Source organism: Pimephales promelas, chromosome 22 (assembly GCF_988280905.1).
Source record: "Pimephales promelas chromosome 22, fPimPro1.hap1.1, whole genome shotgun sequence".
Lineage (NCBI taxonomy): Eukaryota > Metazoa > Chordata > Actinopteri > Cypriniformes > Leuciscidae > Pimephales > Pimephales promelas.
The window spans coordinates 12,561,244-12,582,087 of record NC_142790.1 but is presented as its reverse complement, the minus strand read 5'-3'; the positions used below and the strand labels follow the sequence as shown (position 1 = coordinate 12,582,087).

The window sequence follows — 20,844 nt, the reverse complement described above, 5'->3', positions numbered from 1 at the left end:
AAAGCTACACGCTTTACAGAACTATAAATACCTAAGAGGGTATTTGGTTATATAGCAGGGAAGGCAGATTCTAGTGGCCACAGAATTTGTTTTCACAAGCTATATAACTAAATTGAGCTAATTGATTTTACCTGTCTTGTAAAACGTGGTGCTTGCAATCAATTACAATTAATTTGTGGTGGATTGCGGGGATGCACATGTATGCATATGGGTAAAATTAATAAATTAACATGTAAGACCGGTCTGATCCAAATCTGTATGAATAATTATTAATTATCAATTATTAATTATGATATGCAAATTCCCCCCTGATCAGAACCGACCCAGAGTCTTTACAACTGATAGACAACAACGGTTTGACTGAAAAATGTCAACATTGAAAATACTGTGGAAACAAAGACACCTAAATCTTGGATGCCCTTGAGGTAAGCTAAAACATATCAAAAATTAAAGTGATTTTCAAAGTGAACTATCGCTTTAAGATCATTTTCATTTTGGGATGGACAATTTCTTGTTTAAAATTGAGCCAGGACTAAAAATATTGCCTCCTTAAAATTAAAGAGTTCATGAGACCCATGGGTAACAGAATGGCAAAATGCAGCATTGTGAAAGAATTAGGATTTTTTTTTTTTAGCCATTTATTTTGTTGATTCCAGGAGTGGCTGATAAATAATTCAGATTAAACCATGTTCTATTGATGCCATTGCCACCACTGGAGTTAAATTAATATTAAGGGCCACAAGAGTTCGATTTCCCAGAGTTGTGCACATGAATATTAAATACAATACCGTTCATGAAATGGTGTATCTTTGAATCTTCAGTGCAGAGAAATACTGAATAGCACAAATGTACCACATGGGATTTTGGGTGATGGCTGTAGACAGGGCTCATGGTTCAGATGTTTACAGATGGCTAAAGCTGTGTGCCAAGTGACTTTTGCAATGAAATTTGGAAAAGTAAAATCACCCATGAAAAGCAAACTTTAATTTAGACAGTATTACCAGAAGCAACATGTTCACTGTCCAATTGTGCAGGACAGATGGAGGAGAGAGAATTCTACAGGCCACGTGTGAGGTTAACATAACACTCACTGGAGGTCAGTGCTGTTATTTATTAGACTGCAGTATCTACCTGTATCAGATGGTAAATTACTGTCTGGACTCCCTGTTGGTATTTGCTGCATCACACCGGTGCATATTTGCATAAAGTTTTGCATTTGCATTAACTATTTCACACTAATGGTTCATGGCACTCACTGTAGAGATCAACTTTTCTTTTAAAGCTACACAGTGTGATTTTTTGATCTAGCGGGGAAAAGGTATATGACCATCCAGTGAATATTAGTTTCTGTTCCTCTCAATTCTGATTTCGTTTTAACTCCTACGGTGGCCAATGTAGTCCAAGATTAACATGGCTTCCAGTTCGACCTCGTCCATGAGTGTTAACTCAAACGTAAATGCGAAAAGCGAAGCTTGAATTAACGGGTATGTCCCTCTTTGGCTAATGTACATTCAAGATGGAGGGGCAACATGGCGACCGACATTAGAACCCCTTACCCGTATGTATTTTCAATGGCATATTATACACTCACGAGAATACTTTATTACTTGAACGAAGTAAATATACATTAATGAACACATATATTTTTGAAATAACTGTTTTTAGCTAAGAATAAACTAAAAGAGTTACACAGTAGCTTTAAAATGAATGACTTCAGGTTGTCACAACAAATCGCTGTCAATGTACGTAAGTGATAATATGTGCTAATATAAGATTGTACAAATTTATTTGATTGTATGTGTTAACTGGAGCTTTAGCATAGGGGAGCGCGGGGCACAACCTAACGCGGGGTTAAATGTAACACGGACGTTTTACATAGTTCGTCAGGATCAAGCCGGCCGTCTTTCCGCTATTTTTGTCTTGCTGCCAGAAGACGATCTCCCGTGAAATTGAGGAAAGTTTTGATTATATTTCATGAAGATACTGGACAAAGAGTGTTTTGACACCATGAAAGTAATTTTTTTCATCATAGGTTTTTTTCGGTTTCTGAGTTGGGTGTATACGTTTCCAAATCTAACTTTATATTGCCTTAATCACCGTCTTGTTGGCTCAAACATAGCACAGTTTTGAAACATGTCAGCAATTCCTAGCGACTGTTAGCTAGGCTTAAAATATGTAATACACAGCGGGGTTAATTCTAACACAGTGTTTCAACTAAGCCTCCAAGTGTACAATGATAATCAAATGAAAACGGAGCCACACAACTTTTCAGGTTTGAGGGTACATTTAACTTTGTTAGACTTTCACAAACAATGTTGGGATTTAAAATGTTTAAAATTTAGTGTAATATGAATGATAACTTATTTATTTATTAAAACTATGGCCTGTTATTAATGCAATAAACCCTTTAAATTTTTATTTTAAACTCATTTGTATTATCATTACTGTTATTATTAATAATAATAATAATAATTGTACATCATGCAGCTGCCACACACAAATCTAATTTAATTGCAATTAAAATATTTATAATTGTATTTATTATTATTTAATGCAAAACTGTGCAGCCCTTTTCTATATCTCTATCCATGATATTGATCCACAATGGAAGGATGATTGGATGAGGGATATGTATGGACATCTGTCTATACAGATGCACAAACAATATCAAACTATATAAATAAAATAGTACTGAATTATGTGTGTTACACACAAGTGTTACAACTAACCCCTCTGTCTGTTACAATTAACCCCGCATATGGGGAAAGTTGTAACATTTGCACTTCTGTCACTTTCAGTGCAACTGTACGAAAATGGTAGGTTCTAGAAAAAAACTTTAAGTGTTCATTTGTAGCAGAGATGTGTATGTTGCTTGTGTAAAGAAAGTATTAATTTAACCTAATTATTTTTTAATTAATTGAGCCAAAATGAAAAAGCGTTAGGTTGTGCCCCGCTCTCCCCATAAACTAGTGCCTATGTGGGATATACAGGTATGAATTGTTTCATGAAATTTCTTGACATTTTTATGTCAGTTTTGCATATACATTGGTCCCCGAAACTATTTTGACTATTAAATCCACACTTAAACTAGCACCACATGATTAGATACAAAACAGAAAAGCAAGTGATATCATCTGAGTCATTTTTGTAGTGTGTCAGACTGTGGTTAGGTGGTGTATTTATTCATAAAAACAGTTTTCCCATAGCAGAGTAACCACAGGTGCCATCGCATCAACTATGAGTATAATACACACATAAATAATGTATCACAAACTCGTATCTGCAATTTTCGCAATACACAGTTTTATCTTCTATTTTGTTCAAGGCAAGACACTACCGGTGAACATTGTGAGTAATAGATATCACCATACATCATCTGATCACCACATACCCACATAAAGACAATTGTTTTGTATTACAAGTTTTCTAATATGTGCTTAAAATGCAAATGAGGCATTAACTAAATATGCAATTTTGCATAAATTTGAACACTGAGAATTTTTTTCTCTTATTATCTCTCCATAAATCAGAAAATACTGTCAATGTATATATATATATATATATATATATATATATATATATATATATGAACAAACTATTTTGTAAAAACCCTATATTTATTTTTAATCAGAATGGAAGTGAAATATGAAAGGTAAATATGGATTATTTAATTTTCTAATATTCACAGCTTAAATAAACAACCATGATGAATTTCAGCCCATTAAAATGCAAGCCCTAAAAATACAATGCATTAAAATGCATGCACGGTTAATGCAATTTTCTCTTTTAATGTCCAACCAGCTTTTTTGTTTCAAAAACATTTGCCATTATTTGTCACGATAACCACACGGGAAGCAGAGAATCCAATAGCAGTAGTTTAATAAAAGGGCAATCCAATCGTAGTCATCCAGACAGGGTCAAAATCCAAAACAATCCAAACACAAGTACAAAAACAGGACACAAGAAAGCAGACCTGGAAGTGGTGTGACACTAAACAAGGACTCTGTGACAATGACTGAACAGACAGGGTATAAAAAAACAGATACTAACAATGAATAACAGGGAACAGCTGGGTACAAAGATGACGGGGAACAGCTGAGTGCAATGAACAGTAATTGGTCCAGACAAGTATTGTGGGAAATGCAGTTCCAGAGTGAATGGTGACAGTATGGGAAGAGACCTCTAGTAGACGTACTGTAGTGAGTACCACATCATTAGAAACAGCAATATACTCCAGCATGATAAAGTCACTTTATGCCAAACAATAGACCTTTTATTTACAGAAGTATAATAATGAGAGAGAGTTTTGCTGGCTGTCGTAACCAAACGCGACATACGCGCAACCAGCACATCCGGGAACTTAACTGTCAATTTTGTCTCCTCCCCCTTTTGGTGGAAACAAACTAGACTCCCCATAGACTTCAATACAAAATAACGGCAAAAACCAACGTCCGTACACAGCCGACAGGCGTAAATAACTTAAGAAAATCACTTATATAAAACATGTCAAGTAATTATATGTCCATCCTGCCTGCCATAGAGCGTAAAACAATTGTTTTTGTATATCAGTGTACAGTATGTCACTCAGAAAAAAACAACAACTCTTAAATGCCTTCTGGGCTTGAATGTTTAACAGGAGATTCAAGAACCCAATAATCATTCAAAATAAATTAATAAAGCACACAGCTGAAAAGAAATTAGACCTGTGGAAATTCACATACATGTGTTACTATAAATGTGTTACTTTAATATGTTAAACACAATTGCTTCAAAAAGCTTTAAACTCAGACTCAAGAGGTTTGGGCAGTACTCAGAATATAGACAATACTTGTGGGCTCCGAGTTCAATTAAACAAATCACGTATTATAAAAAATATAATTGTGGTTATTTAATATATATATATATATATATATATATATATATATATATATACTGTATATATACAGTATATATATATATAATGTCAGAATGTTGAGGCCATTTGAGGCAATATATCATTTGATAAGTCCCTACCACAACACGTATCAATGTGTATTTCTTTTTCCTCCCTGCTGAATACCCTCCAGTTGTTTAATAGTCTTTGAGCAGCCATACAGGAGATTTAATGGTGTTTAAGCAGGATACAGTCTATTGCTTTGACTGATTGGTGTAGTGCTGTGAACCCAGAAGTAACATTGTGACCTAACAGCACTATTTGTTCAGTGATTTACTGGAGAATGTAAAGGGAATGAATTGAGTCTAAATGGCAATTATGTTCCAACAGCGGTGGGAGGCAAACTTATGGCTTCATGTGCTCGTGTAGGAAATCACGATGACATACACTATGTGCCTGCTTTGGGATTTCTCTAGTGCTTGACATTGGAAAGCATGGCAAGCCTAATGCATCCCAGAGGACATTACAGATGGCAAGGTATGTTTTTTTGTTTGTTTTCTGCAAAGCTTGCGCTTTCATCGAACACAGACTTTATAAAGGTCTGTATGAGACCTTTAACCACATTTATCAGAAGAAATAAAATGCATTAGTTCTTACAACCAATTATATTCTGTGAGAGACTAGGGATTGTTGTTGTTGGACAAAACCATTTGTTTTTATCCATTAATCTTTGGCTTGTCAGTTAAGAACATATGCAGAACATATGATCTTCTGGTGTATATAATCCAGAATCATTTGACGCTGCTTCAAACAATAAATTATGTTACAACAATGCAACACAAAATTAAAGGGTTTGTTGCGTTTTTGTGAGAGATAGAGCTGTTTTGATCACGTTCACATTTTGAATAAATACATTTTCCAGGCCAATGAAATTTACAATTCCATGAAACCCAGAGCCATAATAAGAGATTGAAGCAGTTCCCATCACAACACAAGAAATCGCTGAACAAATTGTCACTTTGGGTAAACAAAGATGGTGTCCCATGCATATTGAGCTGTGAAGCAAGATTTATGAAGGATAGAATCTTGATTTCTGAGAGAACAGATGTGCAGCTCTCATATCACTGTGGATAAAACATTCCAAATATGAAAGAATTCTCTTTCATTTCACACATGGACCACACACTGGAAAATCTCTTCAGTTTCTCTAATGTAGACGGTGAATTGATTTCTCTGCTCTTCCATGCACTTTGTAGTTGTTTGTTTAGGAAGGTGGTATTCCATCAAAGGAGAGAGTGATTTCCTTTCGTCTTCAAATTCGGATGGTTCAGTGCAACTTTCTTTAGGAAATAAATGTTAATATATGGATGTTGTCTTTGGATCTATATTCTCTGATGTTAACATGGAAGTCATACCTCACCGAGTTTAATTTTTTACAGTACGCCAAAAGTTTACATTGAAGAAAGAAGTTAGAAAAAAGTGTTTTTCAGAGACAGTCACTATGCAGTGTTTAATTAAAATAAATTAGCTAAAACTGCAGGTTTTTATTTCACATACTGAGTTCAAGTCCTACCTGGGTCAAATTTGTCAAAATGTTTGTGATTGTTTTAAAAAGTGATTTTCTGTTTTTATATTATTGTGCATCCCAGTATGTTTGTTACTTATTGTCTGTGTAAGTTATCCTCTATGTGCTGCCTTCTTGGCCAGGGCTCACTTGTAAAAGAGATTTTAATAATATCAATGTGATTTTAATCCCTGGTAAAATAAAGGTTAAAAAAAAAAAAAAAAAAAAAAAGCCTTTCAATTTTTAAACTGGGTCTCTTTTGATAAAGGAATAATATTATCATGTATTGCACATGGAAATGTTATTTAATTTTATTTTTTATTCTCAGGTTGTGACCTCTAGTAACAGCAGCCCGTTTTTCATCTTTATTAGCAGCGTTAAAGTTTAAAACCCTGTATTAGAAGCTATAAAGCAGGGGTCCTTAATAGGCCACCCGCGCGGGCCACATCTGAGCCTTTCCAAGCCTTGCTGGAGGAAATGTCGGGAGAACGGCATGATATTTTGCTGAACAACGATATCTGGTGGCTGAGCAAGGGCCGTTTAGTGAGTGTGAACTGTGAACTTAAAAATGACATGTTGAAGCTTTTCATTTAAATCTGTAACTTTTTGAATGGGATCTTCAATGGTGAAAGCTACTTTCCACATTTGCAACAGCATTGCAAGAAACACCAGATGCAAGAGGACTTGCTAATGCATAACTTCGTGACAAGACCGGCAAAGAATTTCAAGGAGTGATATTAGAGAAAACCTGTCAAATGACCTCCTTCTCTTCCTAAAACATCAATTTTGAGTCCCAGCAGATGCGCAATGGACTGCTGAGGCCAAACGTTCAATCTAAGATGAAGCATCTTTGCAGCTGGAGATTTTGGAAATATCAAAGTCTGATTTGCTCACACAGCAACACAAGGAGGCTTTTATGAGCAAGTTTTGAACAAAAGTGGATTCTCAAGCTAACAGCAGAATCATTGCAATGTTCTATAATGAAGATTCAGAGAAACAGTTTGTCCACTGTGCATCCTGACCATTGTTTAAGGATTGCTACAACAGAATAGCCCCAGCATCAGAACTATTGCTTACAAGCATGTTGCTGTCACTTCTCTCATTAAATGTTAAGTTCATGTCAGTTAGAATTATGTAAAAATAATTAAACACATTAACGCTGATGGGTCTAAAACAGTGTTGTGTACTCGAGATTCGGACTCGGTCTCGAGACCATATTTTAATGCTCAACTATGTATTAAAAATGTCTGCCTTATCATCCATAATTTAGTTTGCATAAAAGAGCCACACAGAATTTGTGTGCAGTAATGTTATGTGAAACAGCACAACTGATTGTAATAATTGTACGTCATAATTTTAATAACATTACCTTTACACCACTATGTGGCCTTTTTACCATTACAGTGTACATGATTCCATGGTATACTGTATGTGGTTTACTGTTTGAGTATGGTGCCAATTTTATTGTTACCACCAAATATGTTACATATTCTTGAAGATATCTAGGTCTGGTTTCATGCCTAACCTTAGGTTATCCAACCTCTCTGGCCTTGACTCGGACCCGACTCTCTTTGGTCTCGTTCTCGTCTCGGACTTAACTCTCTTTGGTCTTGCTCTCGTCTCGGACTCGACTCTCTCGACTCTCTTTGGTCTCGTTCTCGTCTCGGACTTGACTCTCTTTGGTCTCGTTCTTGTCTCGGACTCGACTCTTTGGTCTCGTTCACGTCTCGGACTCGACTCTCTTTGGTCTCGTTCTCGTCTCGGACTCGACTCTCTTTGGTCTCGTTCACGACTCGGACTCGACTCTCTTTGGTCTCGTTCTTGTCTCAGACTCGACTCTCTTTTGTCTCGTTCCCGACTCGACTCTCTTTGGTCTCGTTCACGACTCGGACTCGACTCTCTTTGTTCTCGTTCTTGTCTCAGACTCGACTCTCTTTGGTCTTGGTCTCGACTCGGACTCGACTCTCTTTGGTCTCGGTCTCGTCTCGGACTCTAGTGAGCTGGTCTCGACTACAACACTGGTCTAAAAAGTGAATATGGCATTTTTGAGAATCGAATTTTCTTGTGCCTTATTTGTTGACATGGTTTGGGTAAGATTAGGCTGAGCTATGGCTCAGTTTTGGGGTTTCTGGTTAAAGGGTGGTGTCAATATGGTTAACTTATGGATGACAATTGGTACCAATAATAAAACCTGTTTTGGCCCAGTTCAGGACTAGTTAAGGGTGATTAACTGGCTGAGATTCGGGTCGGTTATGGCCCATGTGTGACCCTTGTCTTTAATCCAGTTCTGGGCCACTTTAGGGCCATCATTCTTTGCGGTACTTGGGCCGAGGATTATTGGCTTGTGTCTATGAGAATTGAATTTTCTTGTGCCTTATTTGTTCACATGGTTTTGGGTAAGATTAGGCTGGGTTATGGCTCAGTTTTGGGGTTTCTGGTTAAAGGGCAGTGTCGATATAGTTAACTTATGTCTGAGAATTGCTACCAATAATAAAACCTGTTTTGGCCTAGTTCAGGGCCAGTTAAGGGTGATTAACCCTTTCACGCGTACGATCACACCGGTGTGATCAGTCTTGGCTGGTCCCTGGAGCGTACGATCACACCGGTGTGATTAGAACGTTCAGTGCACACGTCAGCAACTGCTAAATTCAAACTTGCTCTCGCGCGTTGGCTGGCGCTCAGCCAGAGACAGACGCACTCAGTGCTGTCATATATCACAACTATTGAGTGTTTTCAACCACATAATGTTTATTTTAGGTTTCAGACATTTAAATACACATAAGTACTAGCAAAACAATGATTTTGAGTCTGTAAAATACACACAGATGTCAATAGAAGCGGCAATAAGAATCCTTTCAGTTATGATAAGACAACACGTTTTATTCATATCAGATACACATTGTGTAAGTAGCTTAACATTTGATCCTATTCTTCTCCCAGTTCACCAGCCACTTACTATCATGTATTTCGTGAGAAGTGGATGAATTGACGTTATAAATCCAACAGATCCGATTCTCTGAACTGAAAACGAAACTAAAATGGCGCCGCCCATTGTGCATACAGCTCAACTAACGCGATCGTTATAAAGATGTCTAAACAACAAAACCCATCCATTTGCACATATTTGACAATCGGAATATCAGTGTTTCATGATATAGCTAATACATTTTTGAATATTTTTAATAAAAAAGGAAAAATGACATAAAAGCAGATCATCATTCATTCCGCGCTCTGTTCTGGTTGTGCTGTGTCACGTGACAAGCAATGACGCGTCACCATGGGAACATTAAAGTGGCAAGTTCTAAATAACGGTCGCCTTGAAAAACTCACGCTGGGGGGTCAGTTAGAATATTTTAAACTTACGTGTGAAAGGGTTAACTGGCTGAGATTCAGGCCAGTTATGGCCCATGTGTGACCCTTGTCTTTAATCCAGTTCTGGGCCACTTCAGGGCCGTTATTCTTTGCGGTACTTGGGCCAAGGAAAAAATGTGATTGTGTGGACCTGAGCTGGGCCAGAAAAAAATTGCTATGTGGATAGGGAAAGTGAAGAGAATACATCCAGTGTGAAGAGATGAGCATGGACAATTGACTAGCATGGAAGACATGGAGATCCAGATTTTTTGTTTGTTCATTTGTCTTTAACATTCAACAGGCAAAGCTGAAAAAAGTGTAGGTTGTTTTGCTGGTGGCAGTTGGCCACCAAGCTGGATTCCACTGGTCAGGCTGGTTTTTGGGATTTGGGGAAATTGTCATGCTGTGAGACTAGGAATAACAAACCACCCTAAGAAGGCTTTTTTTTTTACAATAGCTTATGTGAATCAATGTTTCAATATGTTTGACTCATTTATAATAAATATTTTACAAAAGTAGACTGTTTAACAAAATGTTTCAAATGTTTTGCTTTCATTACGGTCAATCTACGACACTGGTCCATTCTTCTCAAAGGACATTGGTCCATTCTTTTCAAAGACATGCAGTCATTAAAAAGATTAGGCCACTTGAAATTAGTCCAAGTAACGTGCAGAGGGATTTTCATTTGAATGGGTCGTAAATGAAAGTTAAACTAGACTGAGGCATTGTGACCCCAAAGACATGCTGACCTCTCCAATCAAACCAGAAACTCCCTGTGGCGCAGCAGAGAGAGGATTCACTGTACACCTGGGACCCAATTTAAGCTTGCAGGTCAGTGACTTCATGGTTGAGGGAATGTGAGGATTCATTATTTGAGCTGAAAGACTCACGTCCTGTTGTTCTCCAGAGTTTATATTACTTTCTCTAAACTGAGCGACCATGCACTCTTGTTGCCTTAATAAAGTAACAGTAGAAAGCAGTGACCTGTAATTTTATTTACTTTTTTAGGACAAATTCTTATTGGTGAATAAATTAAAGTAATCAGCGTCTGAGTGCACATGTTGCACGGACTAATTTTATGGTGTTTTGCGTCCTTTTTAGAGCTTTAAAGATGTGGCCTTTATGAACTTTTGATGAAATGGCATGAAGAAACTATTCCTTTAATACACATTGTTTTCCATCTGTATCAATCCAATCAAAATGTACTCATATCAATAGCAATATAAGGATGCAAAAGTGAACACAACTGCATTTTCACTGGTGCATCAGTTCAATACAACAATGGCTTTCTTTTATAGACTGAATGTGAGCATTTGCACTTCAATTACAGGATTATTGAAGAATCAGCTATTTTTCAGGCACTGTAATTTGATGCAACGAACCAGCCTTAGCCCCGTCTGTCGATTTGAGTGACCACCCCAAGGGGTTACTAAAATATGTATAGACAAATTTCAAATTACATACAGAATGCCGCTGAATTATAGATAACCCCTTTGGGTTTTCACACAGTAAGGAAACCACTTTTCTTTACAGTGTAGATTAACAAGTTATCAAGTCAGTACAAGAATTTATGATTAAATGTTCTGCTGCATTATTTGTCAATGTATTCATTTGTCAATTTTATAAATGGAATGAGTCTCAGAGTCACAGTATATAATCATGGCATGAAGTAATTTAGTTTCATTAGAGAAAAATGCTGGATGAGTTGCAGTACAGAAGAGATGCCTGGAAAATGTACTTCATGTTTTTTTGTTTGTTTGTTTGTTTTTTCCAGTGACAATTTCAAATTATGTAATGTTTCTGTAGCGCTCATAATGGATTAGATGTAGATAGAGAAAGATAAGCAGATATTCAGAAAGAGAGACAGATATAATGAGACAGATGAGCTATAGACGTCTGCTGTGTATGTAACCCTTTAAGTGTGTCTTCTGTGCTATAAGTGGTACTTTTGAATCAATGCCCAATTTATATACATCTAGATTAAAAAATATGGCTGTTGTTTAGTATTGCACACTGGCACACACTCATGCAAGAAAGAATGAAATGGTATATTTTTTATAGAGGGAGTCAATGCTGACATTTCAAAGCTTGAGGATAGCTCTATGAAGTCAGACACACAGGAGAGATGCACATGGAGTGCAAGGAAATGTGGTGTAGAATTCCAAATCAAGCACAAAAGTTACAAACTCCAATTCACAAGAACAGAGGAGATGATATTCTTGAACAAAAGTGTTTCCATGCTGATCTGCCTTGGCAAATATCCCCCAAAATATCCTGTTCGAAATAGCAAAAATGAAACATTAACCTTCTAAAAATGTTTTGGTAACCTATAGTAAAGATGTTAAGGAGGGCAGGTCGCTCTTAAAAGCCCACAAACTAGATTATATGCATCATAAAACCATCTCTAACAGATCCTCCTCATGTTCCTGCAGTCTGCAGAGTGTTGGGTTACGGTGTTGTAGCTTTACTTTTAGCTGTAGTATAGGTTTCAAATCAGATTTGGTGTATTTTTAGGTAAGCTGAATTCAAACAATGATTGTTTATGGGAAATTGGCTGTGCTGACAGGTTTTTAGCTCATGCAAGAGTAATGACAAAAGGATTGCCTACATAATGTGTTATACACTTACGGGGTAAAACTGTTATATTTCGTCACATCTGAAACAGATATTTCTTGAGCCTGTGAAATAATATGAATATAAATGATCTCCTAAGTCATTATGAAACAGCATTCACACACAACCCATTTTACTCTCACACTGTGATGTATTTTCGAGATTGTGGGCTTCCTGAAACTCCAGCACCCACTTTTAAAGAGGCTTGTCAACCAAGATGAAGGGCTGAAGGTCAAGCTCACCATCTAGTATTTCCATGTATCCTAATGATAATAATACACATCTTCAAGCACTTCATTTACTTCATATATTAATTTCCAGTGAGAGAATTTTCCAAGGGCAATGCAAGAATGACCTGCTGTGACATCATTTCAAAACAAAATCAGCCCAAAGCAAACTTTCCGGCAAAGTTCGCACCTGCTGGTAAAAAAAACCTTAATACTTTTGCCTGTGATGATGATGTAATAAGTGCGTGAGCTCTGAGGCTCCGCCTTCTTTGACGTCTCCGGTTCACTTCTTCTGTTCTGTTCTGATTGTGATTTCACTTTTTTGATTTTAAATAGGGTGTAATGTTGCTGTTGGTGCATGAACAGTATCTGCAAAGTTGCAGCGCTTGCCTACAAAAACGACTGGATTGGGACTACAGCTGGGTTTTAGACGTCACTAGACATCACAGTGAAAACTCTTCCCTCTGAATACAGCTTTCAAATGTCAAGCGTTCGGTAACAGGACTCCACAAGATACGTGCACGAGCTCCCAGTCTCTCTCTCAAACTGTTGTCAGCACGGCGCGCTTATACTATATGCGGTTTCTTCACGCCAATCACTGAAATCACAGAGAGGTGTTTGTCATTTGAACTTCACCCACTTATTCACCGCTCGACTCCGTCCCCGCTCTCCCACTACAGACTTCGCTGAACCACGCCCCCCTCGCCACAGGCGTTAAGTATCCGGACAATGTGTACTACAGTTTAGCCAATCACAACACACCGGCCTAAACTAACCAATCTGAGCCCACTGCCTGTTTCTGAGGGAGTGGTTTCATCAGGAAGTCAACCGGTCGTTTATTTGACAGAGGAGAACGCGGCTGACAATAATGGTGAAATTTATGAAAAATAAGACTTTTTAAAAAAAGAAAAACCACGAATACATGTTATATTGCACCCCATAAACACAACAATGCAAAGAAAAAAATAAGTAAACCACCCCTTTAAAAGTAAGTCATCATTTACTCACTCTGGTTGTTCTGCCACTCCGATGTACCTTGGATGCTTTAACAGGCTCTTTTACCAATCACCACGCTGAAGCAGAGGTTACTTCATTTAATGGATGACTGGAAGTAAGTCAAACTGAAAGGAGAATATGATACAATAAATTGAATTAAAGTGCCTTGAAGAAAGATTAAGAAAACATCACATATACTAGTATGCCATGAGTAGCTATATGAAATAAAAGCACATGTAGGTTTGGATACATGTATATGAAATAAATTAACAAACCTTTCAAAATGTATACAAAATAAATTGCATCAAATTACAACAAAAATTAGTTTCTGAGTGTGATACAGTTAGTGCATGGTACGTGCATAGTACACATATCGGTATAAAGATTCAAATAAAATCTTACACTAAACACAAAATACTATAAAATATTGAATTACATCTTAACATGTATTTACATAACAACCAATTCTTCCGAAAAACAAAAAATTGTAGCAGATGGCTTAAGAATCAGGATAAGAGACTGCTACCTTCCATGCGGCAGACTGAAGCTGGTCCAACATTGATGACATCATCAGCAAGCAGTAGCTCTTAAAAGAGCCAGAGTAGTTTTACTCTATCACATATGACAACACACTCCCCATCTGGGATCACAAAATACCAAACCTATACTATTAATAAACAAAGGGAAAAATAAACCAATTGTAGAAATGACGCTGAAGGGTGCCATGTGCGTTGGATGTATACGCATTGTCAAAAGCGTCAGTATATGACGCCCTAGGATGAGAATGCATTGCAAATTTCTATAAAATTGCAATAGTTAAAAAAGACCAAAAAAAAATAGCAGATGGCTTAAGATAAGAACCAGGATAAGAGACTGATATATCCCATGCAACAGACTGAAGATGATCGAACACTGATGACATCATCAGCAAGCTGCACCTTTTTAAATGAGCCTGTATATGTTTACTCTAATATCACATATTACAACACAGTGGCGTTGTTATAATGTCACATGCCCCACTTTTCCTTTTTGTACAACAAAGGGGGAATTAAATGTCCTGCTCACACCTTCAAAAAAAAAATATTCCACTTTATATTCCAAGTGTTCTGAGGGTATACAATAGGGTTTTGTGAGAAACAAAAAGAGATTAAATGTATTATTTAACGAAAATCCTGACCTTGACCGTTGGTCTTCAGTAATCGACTGCACATTCATTACTTTATTAGCACAGAAGTTCGCTCTGACTTGCCCAGAAAAAGCACACAAGTTGTGAGGAATCAAGATTAATACAAATGCAAAATGAAATACAATCCATGTACTTTCTTCCCTGAGGTGATTATGTCTGTTGTGTGCACGGATACTTGTTTGGGATTTCTATCCATTTATTTACCCCATATTTCAATGTGACCTTAATGTGGATTTAGAAAATGGTGCCAGAAAAGGTGCAGTGGATAGAACCACCTTTTATTTTAAAAAACAAAAGAAAAAAGTTAGGGATTCATCTCCCCCAAGTCCAGCAACTGTTAAACTCCTGAGAGGAGTATTGCAAATGAAAGCACATAGGACATACTACAGTTAAAGGCATGTCCCAGTTCAGAGCCCTGTGCCCTGTGGCAAGGAGATATAAGCTTGTTAATGAGCGTGTATTTAACTGAAAACTGTATTTAACTGTGTATTTAACTTCATGCACAACATGTTTTGAGTACAGGCACCATACATTTTAAAAATACAATTACACAAATGAACTAGAGCTTTAAAGCGTTAGTTGCAGTTGCTTCATCGGGACTTTAAGGGCCAATCCCAATTCTACCCCTTACCCCTTCACTTTCCCCTAGCCCTACCCCTTCGCCTTCCCCTTGACCCTTGAAACAGAGTGGCAATGCGTAGGGGTGAAAATATTCCCCTAAGAAATGGGACACCACTACGCCTCCGTTAAACGTCATTATAAGTCGTCGCTAGCGCCTACGTCACAGGAGATGCGCTGATGTTTATCACAACTTCCAAGATGCCGTCGACAGCTGCAGTTATCTCAGTCGCGTGGGTTACAGCTATTTTCTTGCACTTATCTTGTATAGTTCGCAGGAAACAACGGAGACGACGAAAACATGTTGCGGGACTATCGTTAGCAAACTACAGTAATTTTAGCGATTTTTTTTACAAACGTTTCTGTGAAGAAACTGACCGTAAATATGAACACAATATTGAATGTAACATAAAGCAAATCATTATTTGTCGTTACAATACTTATTAAAGCCACAAATACTTAAATTTATGGGTCTCCTTTGTCGCTTGGGCAGCCAGCCTGGGTTAGCAGTGACACTTCTCATACCCCTTCGTTTGAAGTGTGCTCCCGAAAAATCTTCGTTTGAAGGGCTATCTGGCCCTTTCCCCTAGCCCTCCCCCTCCAACCAAAAGAGAATTGGGACAACCCTACCCCTTCACGTGGACGCGCAAAACGGAGGGGAAGGGGAAAGTGAAGGGGTAAGGGGTAGAATTGGGATTGGCCCTAATTGTGAATAATAAAATATTTTATAATGAATAAACAAAAAATGTAAAAGGAAAAAAAAATAACATATTGGGGCAGAGAATGACAGTTCTGTGCGATAGTGCACATCAACATCACAGTTACTAGTTACAGAGACTCAGGCCCTGTCCCAAATGGCATCCTAAACACTCACAGTCCTATGAATCACCACTTTCTGCAGTCTGCAGTCTGCAGTGCAGCTCTCTTCAGTGCAGGCTCGGCAGAAGTGCGCATCTAGAGTGCATATCAACCACAAAGCGGGGTGCTCGCGAGGTACTTTCTAACACCTAAAATGACAAATGGGACACCTTGTGTGTCTATCTATATCTGGTCTTGGAGTCTCTACTAACAAGCTGATGAGTTGAATCAGGTGTGTTTGGTTAAAGCTACACTGTGTAACTCTTTTAGTTTATTCTTAGCTAAAAACACTTTGTTCTTTCAAAAATATATGTGCTCAGTAATGTATATTTACTTTGTTCAAGTAATAAAGTATTCTTGTGAGTGTATAATATGCCATTGAACATACATACGGGTAAGGGGTTCTAATGTCGGTCGCCATGTTGCCCCTCCATCTTGAAAGTACATTAGCCAAAGAGGGACATAACCGTTAATTCAAGCTTCGCCTTACGCGTTTACTTCTGCAATGCCCTGTTCACTTTGATGTTTTCATAACCTGTTTAATCTTTGATGTAAAATTTGTCTTGCATGCCTGTACCATGAGTCTTTTCTCATGCAACTAATCAGACATGGCTCCACACTGGCTAAACATCCTCTGGCTCCATTTTCTACAGTAACTCACTCTATATGCTGAGCTATAAAGAGATTGACAGACCTCTGTGGACCACTCTTGGTGTTTTGATGTGGCCTGGGGAACTCTGTGTTTACACCATTGGGGGAGGTCCATTAATCGATAAATTACATACTGATAGTAGTCAATGATGAAAAAATGGGGTTAAGAGAATGTACTTTAATATTGATTGAATGATTGATTGATTGATTGATTGATTGATTTTATTATCCCCTTAGGGAATTTTTTGTTGCTTGTGTTTCAACATGCGTATATAAAAGACCACCAATATACATATAACAAATAAACTAAAATATAAAATAAAATATCAATAATAAATTATAAATTAAAATATAATTGTAATGTAAGATATTAGATACATACACTTTACTACACTTTACAATTGAAAATGTTTATTTCTTTTAAAGGTCCCCGGACATGAAATTTTCACTTTCTGAGTTTTTTTAACATTAATATTACAGTTATCCCAACCTGCAAGAATTCATTTCCGGGAGGTATATTTCGGTAACAGGATTATGGGGGTGGGAGGGAGGGCTAACTTTCGCGTTCGCGAGGCACACTCGCAAAGTCTGTTGTTATGCGCGCAGTATGTCTCGCTCTAGATTCCGGGGGATTTGAACTAATTTGCGGGCATCAGGGAGACGCTATCAATATGCGGGAGACTCCCGGAACTTCCGGGAGACTTGGGATGTCTGATATTAGTTCCCCTAGCCTGTATTTAGTCCCCTCGTGTCTAGAATTTTCAGCTTTGGCTATCTTTCTCTTCTCTGCAGCTTAGACGCGCTGATCTTGAATCTCCTCGTTATTACGTCATAACAAGGAAATTTTACCTCCCCTTTCTCTACTTTGCCCGCCCCGGAGAATTTGGCTCGCCCATGAGAAAACGAGCTAGGAACAGGAAGTACGAACATGCAGACGTGATTTGAGTTTTTTTCTCTCGATATCATATCTTGCAAATGAGCGAAGCATGGCAGTTGATCAGTGTTCGGATGTACAAATGAACACAAAAGTATTTTTTAGTTCCTTCATCCGAGCCTCTGAAGAAACAATGGGTTAATTTTATTTTCTCTGGAAATGCGCTGACACAACTTCCCCACTGACAACTGTTTCTTCAACTTGGGACAATACAGCGCTGGCCTCGATGAACGTCTGAAAATAAATTGATCGAGCTACCAAGCAACAGTTTCTGATGTGTTGCCTAATTGTTCAAGTTCAGAGAGGTAATCTTTCTCTCAGAATCATTCAATACTGTTTATGGATAAGTCAAGCCAATGACTAAAATATCAACTTCACATAATTTCCTTTAGCAGGATGAAAATAATCGTATTTAAATTGTGATCAAAAAGCGATCAAAGAACAATCTTTCCACACAGCGCGAGTTTATCTGGACAACTCGTTACGAAATCAATGACGCACACGATTCGCTGCACAACAAAGCTCATGTACATCATTGTGTTTGCATTGGTGAAATAGAGAGAGTGCAGATTGAAACTGCATTACAAAGACAAGATCTTCATTCTGGAGATCGACATACTGTCCTCTGCTTACTCAATGCTCATCACGACAACATTTTATGTGATGGGAATGGATCTAAACACTTAAAAAAACAATGAATAATGACATTTTTATTTTGTAAATTATACTTTAAAGGTCCACTGAAGTGCCTTGAAACGCACAGTTTTATTCAATATGTTGACGTAACTTCTACTGAAACAGAAAGACACATTGAGCAGCTCCTCCCCTATTTTAAAATAGCCAATAGCGTTTGGTTTATATCACAGCTCGCCCAGAGCCGTTGAGCTAGGCAAACCAGCATTTGACAGCCACGGTCTAATAGATTCCCCTTTTAGATTTAATATATGAAACTGTTACTAAAGCAAAACAGTGAACATAATCATGCTGAGGATGTAGAGATTGAAAAGTATCTAATTAACCATTTCTCATCCTAATCTCCTCCATAAAATATAGTATTCTGTGTAGAATTCAAATTGGTCCGATACGTTTTCTGCTATTCACTGACTAGCACATGATCCACTCGGTGCAATCGTGTCTCTGGACCGCAGTAGCACTGTGTTCACACTGCGGTGGTTCGTGGGGCACTAAAGTGAAACCAGGCTTCATTCACCCATAATGGAATGCATATTTAAACTGTCTAAATCATTTCCTATCCCCTATATAATCCACTATGTTTTAAAAAAAGTAATTGTGCGAACAAGTAAGCTGTTTCAGCTACAGCTTCAACATATTTATAATGTAGAGAGCATTTGATGTGTAATTCTAGAGAGAATTTGATTGGGCAGAAAATCTGATGAGAAGCTGAAGTGCAGGGTGAAGTCATCAAAATCATTGATCCATTTTGGGGGAAGTGAGAGACTGTTAGTTCTGAACGCTTATATCTTCTAAATTTGAATTATGTCGTTGTTAATCGAGCACACAAGCTAATAAATATCCTTAAGTCTAACATATTCATTCTAAAAGCCAAAACTTACAATTTGATTTCATGAGGACTTACATATTATTTTGTATTATAAAAAGATGCTTTAATATAAGAAAGATAGTTTGCTTTAGCAATGAAAATGTTCCATTGCTGTAGAGCGTATGCCCAGTGAAGTAATGCATGCAATCTTACAGTCACAACCGTAAAATATACTCATGGTTTCATTCATATTCACATTACTGAAAAGCACAAAACATATTCATGCCTGTTTGTCTATCTGGGGGTGTATAACAAATCGTACCATTCCGTCTGTGAGTAGGTTTTTCTAAGTGCTGGTTTGAAGTTTCAGCACTCTGTAGAATCCCCATAGGCACCCAGAGTCTTTTCACTATAGAGACACTCAGAGGGCTATAGACTGTTTTGTGTCAGCCATCTTACAAAAAAAGAGATGCCTATTGTTCAACATGATATCTATATGCCATGTTCCATTTCACATTCACCAGTTACTTCTCTAAATAAACATGCTGTTCTTTTTTCAGTTATTCCCTCATCTGATTTGGCTTGGATTCCAATATCACACAATATCACATTTGTATTACAGTAAGAGTTCAATGAATCTGTAAGACCTGCAATCATGTGTTTAGAATGTGCATTAGAGTCTTTAGCTGATCTAACGGCGCTTATTATTTCTTTCTTTAATATCTCTTTTCTTTTATATCTTTTCTTGTTTAGTACGTTTTTTGTGCTTATTTTGATTCTTTTTATTTAGATGGATATTGGAGAGAAGTCCAAAGGCAGGGAAACAGGATGGAGAAATGAAAAGAAAAACTTTTACATTAGCAAAACACTTTCAACGGAATACAAAGCTGTTGGCCTTGAAAGGGGTTTTAAATGTTTTGTTTCCTTTTGGTCATGAAAGAGAGATGACATACAGGAAATGTTGAGTGTACTTTTTTGGTGCTCCTTTTAATCATGAAAGGGTTAAAAGATGTGACAAATTTAGATCGCTCCAATTTTATTCAACAGAGCTGTTGTGGGGTGCGATTTGTTTCTATTTTTGATGCACTACTCTGTCCACTTTTTCTATCCAGAAATAAAAGTTTTAAAATAGGCCGAAGTCTATGTTATAGATTTGGATTTCCACTAATAAAGAGTAGAATTTTACTTAAATAAGATTTCTTTTCTGTTTTATTATTATTATTATTATTCAACACATTCTCATCCCAAGACGTCATCTAACTGACGCTTTTGACCATACATCAAGATCCGACGTTTTAGGGTACCCTTTAACGTCAGTTAATGGATGTTGGATGTCGGATGTTGATGCATGGTCAAAAGCGTCAGTTAGATGACGTCTTGGGATGAGAATGGGCTGCATTTTTCACTCTTTCTGAAATCTGGCCTCACAGCTGATTGGTTCCAATAGTGAACATTGTCCATTGGCGTGCAGC

General features: G+C 37.5%; 1 long non-coding RNA gene across 1 annotated transcript in view; it reads right to left on the bottom strand.

Annotated features, from left to right (window-relative positions):
* The window catches only part of LOC148969585 (uncharacterized), a 104,035-nt gene that overhangs the window by 66,993 nt on the left and 16,198 nt on the right, over nucleotides 1-20,844 (bottom strand). Inside the window, exon 2 of the long non-coding RNA XR_016149336.1 lies at nucleotides 13,637-13,749. This is a non-coding gene — a long non-coding RNA (uncharacterized LOC148969585). The remainder of the gene's footprint in view (nucleotides 1-13,636; nucleotides 13,750-20,844) is intronic.